Source organism: Miniopterus schreibersii (assembly GCF_964146895.1).
Source record: "Miniopterus schreibersii genome assembly, chromosome: 1".
In the NCBI taxonomy this organism is placed as follows: Eukaryota; Metazoa; Chordata; class Mammalia; order Chiroptera; family Miniopteridae; genus Miniopterus; species Miniopterus schreibersii.
In genome coordinates, this window is record NC_138101.1 from 199,340,863 (window position 1) to 199,353,567 (window position 12,705).

Below are 12,705 nucleotides of genomic sequence, written 5' to 3' on the forward strand. Positions count from 1 at the left end.
GCTGAGGGAGGGACAGAGGGACGCGTCGATGGGTCAACAGGTGACGCAGCAACGGGAGCAAAATATTAAAGGTAAATGCTAGGCGTGAGCAGGCGAGTGGTCACTGAAAAATTCTGCTATATGCTTGAAATTTTTCATAATAAAATATTAGAAAAATGAATGCACGCTTATTTCTTAAAAAAGCATAGGCCTCGAGGTTATCACTGAGGAATGCGAACGAGCCTTACCTATTCCTTTAGACTTTTCAGCGTGTGCTCACTCTCCTCCAACAAGCATGAACTTTGTGTATAAATCATCGGGAGTTGGGAACATTTATTTAATGTGTGAAGCAGCCAAGGTATGGAGCCGACGGTCCCTCCAGCCCAGCCCAGCCCAGCCCCGGGCGTCTGACGGCCCGGCCGCCTCCCGGGGCATCAGGCTCCGAGGGGTCAGGACGTGACCCCGGACATTCCGGAACGTCCCCGGGAGCCAGCTGTGGGTTAATCATTCACGCGCTCATTGAAACCCTCTGAAATCGCGTGTTTTCAGGATGCCTCATCTCTGGGGCATGAGCCTTGCGTAACAGCCGCAGAGGACAGGGACAACTGTTCTTTTCGCTTGTCCCAAAACCATCTCAGCTCTCCTCTCTGGTGTGCTAATCGTCCCGAATTTGGCAAAGGAATCCGGATCCAGCTAATCTCGGTGATTCAGGCTCCACCGTAAAAACAAACGCCGCGTAAAACTGCAGCGCTCGGGGCTAAACAAACAGCGTACCTGGGGGTACCTATTAGTGCCCTGTTGTGTAGGTAAGTGAATTAGTCAGCGCTGCTTAAGCCCTGTCTCAGCGCGGCCAAGGAAAACAACAGACGCCTGGGGAGTGAAGTAATTAACTGATGGAAGCAGGCCTGGACATTACCATCCCGCTTTCTTTTTTTTTTTACAAGAGGAAATGGTTCTGTCCAGCCACGCACATTACGAAGGCATCAGCATCCCAACACGCGGAAGAAGGTTCTGGGGCTACTTGTTGGCTGCCGATGGATTATCTGTGCTCCCCCGAAAAGCGTCTGACCCGTAAGCATTAGTCACTTCCTCTGGGTTGAGCCTGTGCTAGAGGCAAGAATGTAGCCAAAAAAAAAAAAGAGAGAGAGAGAAGAAAACACATAAAATCATTAGCAAATTATACAATATGGCAAATAAGATGCTAAAATTACTCACAATGTAACTCGGCACAAAAGTAAGACGTGACTCACGCCACGCAGAGCTCCCGGTGCCAAGCCGAACGGAGCTGAGACATCGGCCCTCAAAACTATTTGCTAAACTAAGTCAGACCCAGGAAAGCCAACGGGTTTAAAGAGATGGTAAGAGAATTGGGGGGAAAGAGAGCCAGGCCCTTAAGGGCCGGGCTGGGCCTGGACCGGCATGAGTAAGACAAAGAATGGCCTTCAGTATCATCTTTAATTTAGGGGCTAAACAGCAGCGACAACGGTGACACTGTCTGGGCGTCAACCACAAGGCAGCTGCCCGGGGTGGACGGCGAGCTCACACCACGGCGGGGGGCTGGGGGGGCCACGTCTCTACAGCAAACACCAGGGGGTAAGGGGCCAAGACGCGAACGGTGGCTTCTAGGTCCTTAACCAGCGCGCCCCGTGGGCGTCTCAGGGGCACTCTGGGAAACCGCAGGGCGGGAAGGGGGGGCAGACAATTTTGCCTGGGAGGCGCTGTTTGAATTTTTAACAACCCTATTGACATAAAACGGACACGCGACACACTGCATGCATTTAAAGTATATCATTTGGTTTTTTCTTTTTTAAATATATCTTTATTGATTTCAGAGAGAGGAAAGGAGAGGGAGAGAGAGAGATGGAAACATCCATGATGAGAGAGTCACTGATCGAGCCCGCAACCCGGGCCTGTGCCCCGACCGGGAATCGAACCCCGATCGCCTGGATCCTAGGCCGACGCTCAGCCGCTGAGCCACGCCCGGCCGGGCCGCTATGTTTTTTTCATAGATGTGTGTGTGAAACTATCACCGCGATTAAGCTAATAAAAGTGTTCATCACGTCCCCGCCCTCACCGTCCCGCGTCCCTCCGCAGGGCCTCGGGGCCACTACCCCGCTCCCCATCCCCAGGCAGCCACTGACCCGCTCGCTGTGACTACGGGCTGGTTTGCGTTTTCCAGAACTTTCATCCACACGCCCTCGCGCCGCGCCTCCTAGTTTTCCGGCTTCTTTCGCTCGGGGTGATTGATCTGGAGCCCATTCGCCTGTGGCGTGTGAGCGGCTCCTTTCCTCGCGTTGATGAGTGATGTTCTGTCGTGGGGATGGATGTCCCGCCGCCCGGCCATTCCCCTGCGTCCGGGCGGGTTCTTCTCAGGTCCCGGCGACTACGCTGAGGCTGCTGTGGACCTTATCTTTCCATTGATTTTCTGTTTGTTCGTTAATCCTTACCTGAGGATAGTCTTCCCATTTTTAGAGAGTGGAAGGGAGGAGGGAGGAGGGAGAGAGACACGGATGTGAGGGAGACGCATCCGCTCGTTGCCCCCCACACGTGCCCCGACCGGGGCCAGGGATCGATCCTGCAGCCGAGGAACCTGCCCTGGACCCGGGGCTGAGCTCGCGACCTCCGGGGCCCCGGCAGCCTCTCACCGCTGAGCGACGCCGCCCAGAGCTGCGTGCGAGGCTTTGCACGGACGCGTCTCCCCACTCACGGCCTTTCTCCTGGCTGCGGCGAAAGGCCCCCAAGCTGTTTCCTTCCCAGGGCGGCCTCCTGGGTCTCCAGCCCCGGCCGCGGCGTAAGGGGCTCCAGGTCCCGCACCCCGGCCGACACTGGCCGTGGTGCGTGTTTAACGTGCCCGCCGCGCGTGTGGCCGGAGCCCGTGATGGTTTCACCCGCAGCTCCCCATGACTCACGGCCCAGCGTCCCTCACGCCCACTGGCCATCCACACGTGTTTCCCTCGGGGAAGCGTCGGCTCACAGTGTTGGCCAGTTTCCTAAATTGGATTGTTTCCTTCTCACGGAGTTTTTAAAGTTCTTTGTCTATCCTGGGTCCATCTTTGATCAGATACGTGACTTAGGAAGATTTTTTTTTCATTCTCTTAAGAATGTCCTTTGGGAAGCGGACGTTTCTCATTCTGACGGAGTCCAGATTTGTTCTTTCATGCGTCAGGCTCTCGCTGTATCTGGGAGAAGCCTGGCCTAACACCAGGTCACAGCAGTGTGGCCCATTTTATTTGCCTCCCGCAGGTTCTGCGGCTGCACCGTGCAGCCTCGGTCGCCGCTGGTGCGTGATGTCATGAAACCGGGAAACGTTCATCTTCGTCGGCAAAGTCCTCTTGGTGCTCCTGGGTCCTTGACGCGTCCGTGGGAACCGTAGCGGCGGTTTGTCCAGGGCTACGACAGGACCTGCTGAGAGTTTTAACCAGAATGGCATTGAGCCCTGGCCGGTGTGGCTCAGGGGTTAGAGCGTCGGCCCCTGCGCTGAAGGGTCCCGGGTTCGATTCCCGGTCAAGGGCACGTGCCTGGGCTGCAGGTTGAACCCCTGGGCCTGGTCGGGGCGTGTTCAGTAGGCAGCCGACGGACGCGTCTCTTTCACATGGATGTTTCTCTCCCTCCTTCCCTCCCTCTCTCCCACTCTCTCTAAAAATCAATGGAAAAAAGATCCTGGGGCGAATATTAACAGAACAGCAACTACAAAGGACGGCGTTGTAGCCACAGTCCGGGAGCCTTCGCGGTGAACCGCCCGCCTCTCCGGACCCGCGGGCCGGGCGCTCCGCCTCTCCAGGCTTCCCTAGGTTTCTCGGCGACGCTCATAGTTTCCAGCGTCCAGGACCCGCGCGTCTTTCGTCGGGTTTATCCTTCACGTATCTCGTATTTGCACGCCACTAATAGAGATGTTTCTAACGGCTGGCGTGTGGTTTCTTTAATGCTGATGTATAGAAATAGAATTGATCTCCACGTATTGATTTTGTATCCGACAATCTTGCTAAAATAAGCTGCTCATCCTGGTAGCTTTTTTTTGGCGTGGATTCTCTCCGATTTTTAACATCGACGGTCACATCATTCGTGGATAAAGCGGGTCTTTAGCTCTGTTCCAAACCAGCTGCCTTTTATTTCCTGCTCTTGCCTGACTGGCCCGGCTGGACCCCGACGGCACTGACTGGGGGGGGGGGGGACAGGCCGCCTTGCTCGGGGTCGTGGTGTGAAAGCGCCCGCCTGCGCCTTGGCCGAAGGCTTTCCACAGCCGCCTCCAGGACGCGAGGAGGCCCCTGCGCCTCCTAGTTTGCCGAGAGCCCATCTCAGGGACAGACCCTGGATCTCGTTAACGCTTGGGGGGGGGGGGCTCTGTGGAAACGGCCCTTGCGGTTTCCTTTCTCGGCTCGTTAATAGAGTGACTTTCTGATATTAAATCAACAGCGCGTTCCCGGGATAACCCAGCGAGGCCCTGATGTAGGATCCTCGTTTCGTGTTATGTGAACCATTGGCTGCAATGCTCAGGATTTTTGCGTCTGTTTTCACGAAGGACGCCGGCCCGGTTCCCCTTCGGCGCAGCGTCTCCTTTGGCACCAGGGTGGCGCTGGCCTCGCACGGTGAGTTGGGAAGGATCCCCTCTGTTCAGTTTTTTTTTTAAATGTTTGTGTAGAACTGGTATCATTTTCTCTCCTGTAAATGCTGGGTAGACTTTACCAGTAAAGCCATTTGTCCTGATTTTCTTTCCCGGGAGGTACTGAGCTGCAGACCCCGCTTCCGCAGGAGCACGGGCCCTCCAGGCTGCGGTTGGCGGTGAGCGCGGGGAACGCGCGTCGCTGGGGCGGCCCTTCGCCTCGCCTGCGCCGTGGGCCTATCGGCGTGAAGGTTTCACGGGGCGCCCCGGCGGTGTTTTAAACGGGGCGGTCGGTGCCCGGTCCCGCCTCGGCCGTTGGGCTTCTTACTTTCCCGGTCGGTCAGTCTGCGCAGAGGGGTCTCCGGTCTCCTGACAGATTCGAAGGCCAGCTGACGGTTTCGTTCCGTTTCCTCTATTGTCTCTTTGGGTTTTTTTCATTGCTTTTCACTCTGATCCTTTTACATTCCTTTCTCCTACTTAACGTGAGTTCACCTTGGCCCCCGTCTCTTGTTTATTGAGGTAGAAACGGAGGCCGATGGTTTAAGGTCCCTTTTCTTTTCTGATACAGGAGTTTCGTGCAAAATATCCCCCCCGAAGCACCCCAGCAGCAGCCCGCAGATCCTGGGCCGCAGTGTTTCCACTTTCATTCCGTTTTAAATACTTTCCCAGGTCCCCGTAGGTTTCTTCTTTGCCCCGCGGGATAGTCACAAGTGTGGGGTTTGGTTTCCAAGTGTTGGTCCGGATGGCTTTCCGCGGATGATCTCCGGCGGGATTTCATCGCGGTCAGAGAACGCTCTTCGGATGACCCGAAACCTCCATTTATGGGGACTCATTTTGTGGCCCAGAATGTGACCTATTTTGGCAAATAGGTCGTTTCAAGCGAAGTGAATTCTTATATTGCTGGGTGGAGCGTCCCATACACACCAACCGGTGTACAGGTGATGTGCTGTGGAACCGAGACCTGAAACATGTATAATTTTGTTAACCAGCGTCGCCCCAGTAAATCCTATAAAAAGGGAAAAATAATAAATAAAATAAAATAAAATAAAATAAAATAAAATAAAATAAAATAAAATAAAATAAAATAAAAATAAAAACAGATAGATAGACAGCTACTTCCAGAGCTTATCAAGAAAATGGCATTTGGATCAGAACCAAGCACGTTCTTGAAATTCTCCTCAGATGAGTGACGACCCTAACTTCCCAGACAGTGGGAGGTGCCATCCGCGTCTCGGACAAGGTCCTCCTTAGGACTCGCAGCCCCGAGTCCCGGGAACGCCGTCGCTGAGGGCACTGCCAGCCCCACAGAGAAAACGGACGTTCGCTAAACGCCCTTCCTTGCTTTGGAAAGAGAGGAGCCGGGACATTGACAGCCTGCAGCGAATTCTCACGTGGGGTCTTCATGATGGGGGGGTGTCAGGTGACTGACGGTCAGTAGGTGAAAGACACACTGCTGCTCGGGGTGCTACACAAACCTGACTGTGACAGTCAACCTGCGGTCCCCCAGTCCTTCCTCCTGCATCAGAGATGGCGAGAGACAGGCCCCCCGGACACCGAAGAGCCCGGTCAGCGAGCACGACCCGTGACCCGAGCGCCGGACCGGCCGGGCTGCCCGGGGAGGTGCGGACGGGGGGGCTGTGCTGGGAGCAGCTGCAGACTTTGAACTCCTGCAAAGGGACAAACTGTCCAGACCCGGACTCTCCTGGCCTGACCTGGCCGTTCCTGACACTCTCTCCTCACAGCCACGCTCGGGGCACAGCAAGGACGGGGACAGGCCCCAGGGAGCCAGCGGATGTTTGTGCCCAGAGTCAGGAGCCCGGCGGCGTCCACTGTGCCCAGGATGGGCGGGGCCACCGGGAACCAAGCTGTTTCCATTCGGGAAAGCGCCTCTCCAGCCGCGCGAACGTCCACACCGCTCCTGCCACGGTCCCCGTCCAGTGGGGGCCTTCCCCGAATGCCACCGCTTCCCTGTCGGTCCCAGAGAGGCCAAACGGCGTCCGCTGCACGGGGCCTGCAAAATATTTAACCAGAGCTGCAGCACCATCGATCCGCGGTCACCTCGAGGTCCCTGACAGCACCTGCTGGCCAGGGAAGTGTGGCAGCCAAGCAGGGCCTGGGGACAGCCTCGCGGCACGGCTCGGAGGTGCCAGGAGACAGCCATCCCGCTTGGCCGAGCCAGGGCACAGCCTGGTCGAGGAAATCAGTCCGAAGTCAGGCGATAGACACTAGGCTCTCCCGCCAGACGCCACATCAAGGGGACATTGGTGGGACACTTGCGTCACATATGGCCTATTAGAAGCGGAAATGGTGGCAGCCTGTCGTTCTTTATGAAGAAGTAGGACCCCCAGCCTGGCCAGCGAGGCTCAGCGGTTGAGCGTGGACCTGGGATCCAGGCGATCAGGGTTCGATTCCCGGTCAGGGCACGTGCCCGGGCTGTGGGCTGCAGCCGATCAATGACTCTCTCATTGTTGATGTTTCCATCTCTCTCTCTCCTTCTCCTTTCCTCTCTCTGAAATCAATAAGGATATATTAAAAAATAATAATAATAAAGAAAAATTTTAAAAAAGCACAGGAGGGCCCCGCGGACATGCCCGTCTCCACATGGGCGTCGGGAGCTCGGCAGCCGCTGGCCTTTGTCCCGCTCGGCCGGCTGACCAGCCCCCTGCTTCAGGGCTCACTCAGGGCGTCCCCGGGCCTGCCCCCCACGGCCCCTTCCCCACGAAGCCTTGATTTCATACCGACTGCGTCCCCCAAAAACGTACACGCACACGCCGAGCGATCATAAAGGCAGCGTTTACGAAAATACATCTCACTTTCAAAGCCGGGCCATCAGCTGTGCACATTTTGGGGGGACACGTTGTATCCCCAACTAGTGTTCCCAAAACAAAGCAACCTCGACTGGGACTTATTTGTAGCTACCCCTTGACTGCAAAGGGGGGAAATAAGAACTTGAACGGGAAGACAATGTTACCTCTGTTTTCAGGCCTCTGCCAGGCGCGGGGCGTTCCCGCAGCCGTGAGCTTGGGCGCCGCCCTCAGCGCCCCGCGGCGGCCCTCCCGCCACCCGGTCGCCGCCGGGAACCACAGGCGCTTTCTCATCACGCCGACGCTGCCGGAGGCGTCTGGAAACATCACTCACGCGCGTGTTGAGCTGGGTGCACCAGTAGATCTTACTTGAATCGTTCACAGAGAAGCCTACGTACGACTACATCACAAGCTGGGCTTTTATAGGTTGTAATTCCCCTTCTCTGGGACAGGTTTCCTCTCTAAGGCTCCGTATCTGAGCGTATTCGTTGAAAAACACGAGCCCGAGAGAGGACCTGTGGGCACAGGAGGGAACCTTGGACGAGCGCCTCTGTCTGCCGGGCGCTGAGCCACACCCGTCCTCCAGCTCTCAGCCGATGTATTTTTTAACTGTTAAAAATATTTACGTATAGTCTCAAGTTACAATAGTGATTTAACCTATTATAACAGTGGATACAAAGCAGGAGAAGGTGACACAGGGGCAGACACGCTCACCCCCCCCCCCGTGCCCCCGGCGGGGACCCCGAAGAACCCGCCAGGCGCCCGGCCGGCGCGGCTCAGCCTTTGGGCGCCGACCCGGGAACCAGGAGGTCACCCGTTCGATTCCCAGTCAGGGCACGTGCCCGGGTTGGGGGCGCGACCCTCAGCAGGAGCCGGTCGATGTTTCCTCTCCCATCATTGATGCTTCTATATCTCTATCCCTCTCCTTTCCTCTCTTAAAAACATATTTTTTAAAAGAAAAAAAAAAAAAGAGCCCAGCAACCCTCCCCCCGCTTCCAGACACACACCAGAGGCCTGTTGCCTGTTTACACCAAAAAAAAAAAAAAGCCGTCATACCCCGTTCTTCTGTATTTTGACCATTTCTTTTTTTTTTTTTTAATATATCTTTATTGATTTCAGAGAGAGGAAAGGAGAGGGAGAGAGAGAGAGAAACATCAATGACGAGAGAGTCACTGATCGAGCCCGCACCCCGGGCACGTGCCCTGACCGGGAATCGAGCCCCGATCGCCTGGATCCCAGGTCGACGCTCAGCCGCTGAGCCACGGCCGGGCTCTTCTGTATTTGTATCTGTCACCTGGCAGCCGACTCTGTGACACAGACGCTCCCACAGGCCCGCGACTGTGCGTTTCTGTTTCTTGGCGCACCCAGGACGTAAGCGCGCACGAGGTCAGATCAGCGCGCCCAGCCGCGCGGGCAGCCGCCTCCCCGCGCCCTTCGCACTCCCCGGCTGGAATCATCGCTACATCGGGAAGAAATTGTTGCTACTGGACAGTCACCTGTTGCTACAGGACAAAGTAACTCAGAATGTAGCAGCTTAAAGCAACAATACACTTCTACTGGCCTAGCGCTCCCGGCCGGGTCAGCCGCAGGCCCTGGGACACAGGCTGCGGGAAGGCGGGAGCGGGGGGCCGGGCCACCCCGCCGCACGGCCGCCCTCCCGGGTCGCCCATGTTAACAGCCTGGCCCGCGCACGTCTGTCCTTCCTTCCATACTACATGCTACATACAGGTTCCTGCACAGACTACAGTTGCCTCATGAGATCGGTATTATTAAATTTTAATTTTTTTTTTTTTACTTTTTTTCAATCTTCACTCAAGCATATTTTTTCCCATTGCGTTTTCAGAGAGAATGGAAGGTGAGGAGAGAGAAGCGCCAACGTGAGGGAGACACGTCGGCCGGTTACCTCTGCCACCCGCCCGGGCTGGGGCCGGGATCGAGCCTGCAACCGACCTAGGTGCCCTTGGCCAGGATTGAACCCAGGACCCGTCAGTCCCCAGGCGGACGCTCTACCCACTGAGCCACACCAGCGAGGGCTAAAATTTTAAATAGTTTGGAATACTTACTATAGGTCTTTATACAAATTTAATAAATTTTAAAATCATATTTAAAAATAAGAAACCAGAACTCTGGTCCAAGATCCTATGACTGAAAAGTGGAGCGGCTGGTCTTTGGAGCCAAGACCCTCAGACCCCAGAGCCCACAGTGCCCAGAAGGCCGGGCGGCGGTCACCGCGCCGTCTCGCCAGCCGGCCTCTGCCCCGGCGACGGCCCTGGGCCTCCTTACAGAGGACTGTCGCTCATTCTGCGGCTCACGGGGCTGCAGGGCTCGTGGCCACGTCCTCTGTGCCCGGCCCTGTGCCCTCGGCCCAGCGCCCTCCGTGAACGCGAGAAGTTTCCTCTCGACCTGACCGTTCACGTGTCTCCCGAGCCTCGGTCCATCAGATGATTTCTCTTCCTATTTTACAATGAAAGTTTTTCTTTATGTTTTTTTTCTTGTGCAAAGAAAGACAGAGAGCGTCCCCCAAAAGTGTCTTCTCCCCCCAGGGAACGGAGTGAACGCAGCAGAGAGGGCGGACATGGGCCAGCTCTGCGGGTCACCTCCTCCGTCCCCCTGCTTCCCGAACTGTTCCTACCTTCCTCGCGGTGGGCAGGTCCTCAGGGCCTCGCCTGCGCCGCCCGGACAGATACTTTGGGGATCCAGTGGGATGGGAGAAGCGTCCGTCCTCGGGAGAGCGCAGGCTGCCCTGAAGGGACACACGTCACCGCAGACGGGACGGAACCAGGGTGGCTGATGGAGCCTCGCCAGGGGCGCGCCCGGGGGCAGGGCGCAGGTTTCCCACGGGATGGGGGCCGGCGGAGAGGGGCCTGTGGGCACCGGGATGGGGCGGTGCTGGGCTGAACAGGGCAGTGGGCGCCCTCTTAACCCAGCGACCGTCAACCTTCATCTCGTGGCACAAAAACTCGTCACTAAAACACGGCAGCACACCAAAAACTGTATTTTTCACCAATTTGATTTTTTTAAAAAAGGTGTAATGTTTTTTAATCCTATGTTAGAAACAGCGATTGGCTGCCTCCCACACGCACCCCAACGAGGGCTGGGAATCAAACCCACAACCGAGGTACATGCCCTTGACCCGGATTCGAACCCACGGCCTTTTGGTGCCTGGGAGGACACTCCTACCACCTGAGCCACACCGGCCAGGACAAAAAAAGGTGTAATTGAGACTCACCCGCAGCGAACGGCTATGGTCGTGCGGGCGGATGTCTGTTTGCATTGGGCAATCTAAGGGAAAGGCCCTGAGTAGCCGGCGGGGTGCGGCCGGCTGTGAAAATTCCTGCCGTCCTAACGCCCCGAGCGCCCCGAGTCTCCCGGGGGGGGGGGGGGAATGACAGGCGAGGTCCTGAAACCGCGACGGCCGTGAGCCCCCCGCCCAGAAGCACCCTCTGTTCCCAGGACACGGTTTGGCGTTGCCGAAACGGGGACTCCAAGCTCTGTTCTGCCCTCGGTGATTTAAAACACGCGGCGGGGACGGCGGAATCGGCGTTTTCTCCTCGGGCCAGGAGACGGCGATGTCTCTGCCCCGCCAGGATTCTTCGTTTGCCTTAAACAAGAAACAACAATACCACCACCAACAGAGGGCTCACTTTTTGGGGGGGGGGGGCCACCATATCCTTTGGACTCAGCTGTTACCTTGCTAGAGGAGGAACTTAATTACTTACAGGTTTTTCTAGAACAGTCCTCAGTTCAACCCACCACAGTTTACACGACAGAATCGCACTGGCGTCCGGCTCCCCGGGCCCTGCTGAGCCGGGAACGCTGAGCTCTCCGCGGTGCACACGGGACGAGGCAACGCCAGCCTCCCGAGAACCGCAGGCCCGGGGACCGGCCTCCCGCCAGCACCCCCAGGGGCGCGACCCCAGACACGTCGGGTGAACCCCACTGGCCGCTCAGACGAATCCCGTGTCTGCTCAGCTGGGAACCAGAGGCCACCAGCTGAGCACCTGGGAGCGAGTTCCTGCGAAGCCCGCAGCCTGGGGAGAGGCCTGCGGCCGAGGGAACCGGGGAAGACGACAGCCCCTCCCGCTCCCGTAAGCAAACTTCGGAGACAGGACGCTCCCTTCCCAAATTGCTTTGAAAATGATCAGCCTGCAAATTCCTGTTTGTTCCTGGTGTAGAAAGGATCCCGTAGAGGGGCGCAAAGACGGACTCCCTGAGCCACCTTTCCGTGGGCACAAACAGCGGGGACCCGAGGCCTCCCGCCCGCCTCAGGGCGGCTCTGCCACCGGCCTGCGCCTTGGAAAGCACAGGGGTCCCCAGGGCAACGCTTTTGATGGAGCTGATCTGCTTAAAGATGGGGGGCATCCTGCCTCCCCCCCCTTCTCCCTTCCTCCCAACGGGGAATCGGGAGGGTCTGAGCCCCGCAGGCAGCGCCCTTGGAGGCCAGGCCCTCGCTTCCTGAACGGGCCCGAAACCCGCGTTGCTAAAGAACAGCAGGGCTGGGGCGGCCGCCCCCGCTCGGAACGCTTTTATGGACGACGAACCAGCAGTAACGCCGCAAATGACCGTCTGCGGAAACCTTCCGCGCCTGGAGATCTAAATGACTCTAATTTTTGTGCCCCAGAATTAGGTATAATATTATAATTTCAAGCAAAGCACAAGAGCAATTTCTCCCTTCAGTGGGCACCAAGCTCAAGATGCTACAGGAAAAATAAATCGCTTTCTCCACTGATCGGAGAAATTTAAAAGAGAGACAAGTGTGAGCAAACAAAAGCTGTCACATCAAATACTGCGGGGGAAAAATCCAGAAAAAATGCCAGAAACGCTCGAGTCTAAATAAAGTCATTTATTTGCTATTTAACCCCTTCGCCGCAGGGCCTGCAGCAGAGGGCGGCACCCCCGCCCCGGGGGGGCTGGCAGAGGGCAGGCCTCCCGTGCTCCTCTCCACGGTTGCGTTGCCCAAGCTTCTCTCGGTTCCCTGGGCTCTCAGAGGCTTTCCACGCACGGAGCTGCCGGTGTCCCTCCGGCCCGCGCTCCTCTGCAGCGTCACTTCTCCGGAGAATTCTGTCCCGTCCAATGTCCAGCGCCTTCGGCAAAGAAACTGGGCCTCGCGGTCACAAAGGGCAGTGGCCACGCGGCCCCTGAGTTTCTGCTGGCCGCGGGGGTTCGGCGGGACGCGGCGGCGACTGATCGGTTCTTCAATCCGGTGCCCCAAGGGCGACCACGCACCTCCAAGGTCGCACTGCTGGGGGCAGGGGAGGGCTCTGAAGACAGCCCGGGAAAGTGGCGAAAACGCAGACGGGACAGGGCGGGGGCTCGCCCCTG

General features: G+C 57.1%; 1 long non-coding RNA gene across 2 annotated transcripts; it reads left to right on the forward strand.

Moving 5' to 3' along the window:
• The first annotated feature begins 556 nt into the window (after positions 1-556).
• On the forward strand, positions 557-10,369 carry LOC308562985. 2 transcript variants are annotated; one of them, XR_013999721.1, is made up of 5 exons: positions 596-785; positions 924-1,050; positions 3,637-3,839; positions 4,393-4,565; positions 9,227-9,488. It is a non-coding gene; the product is annotated as an uncharacterized lncRNA (long non-coding RNA). The 2 variants fall into 2 exon arrangements; XR_013999720.1 differs by lacking the exon at positions 3,637-3,839 and having other exon boundaries at positions 557-785; positions 9,227-10,369.
• Positions 10,370-12,705: the final 2,336 nt, after the last annotated feature.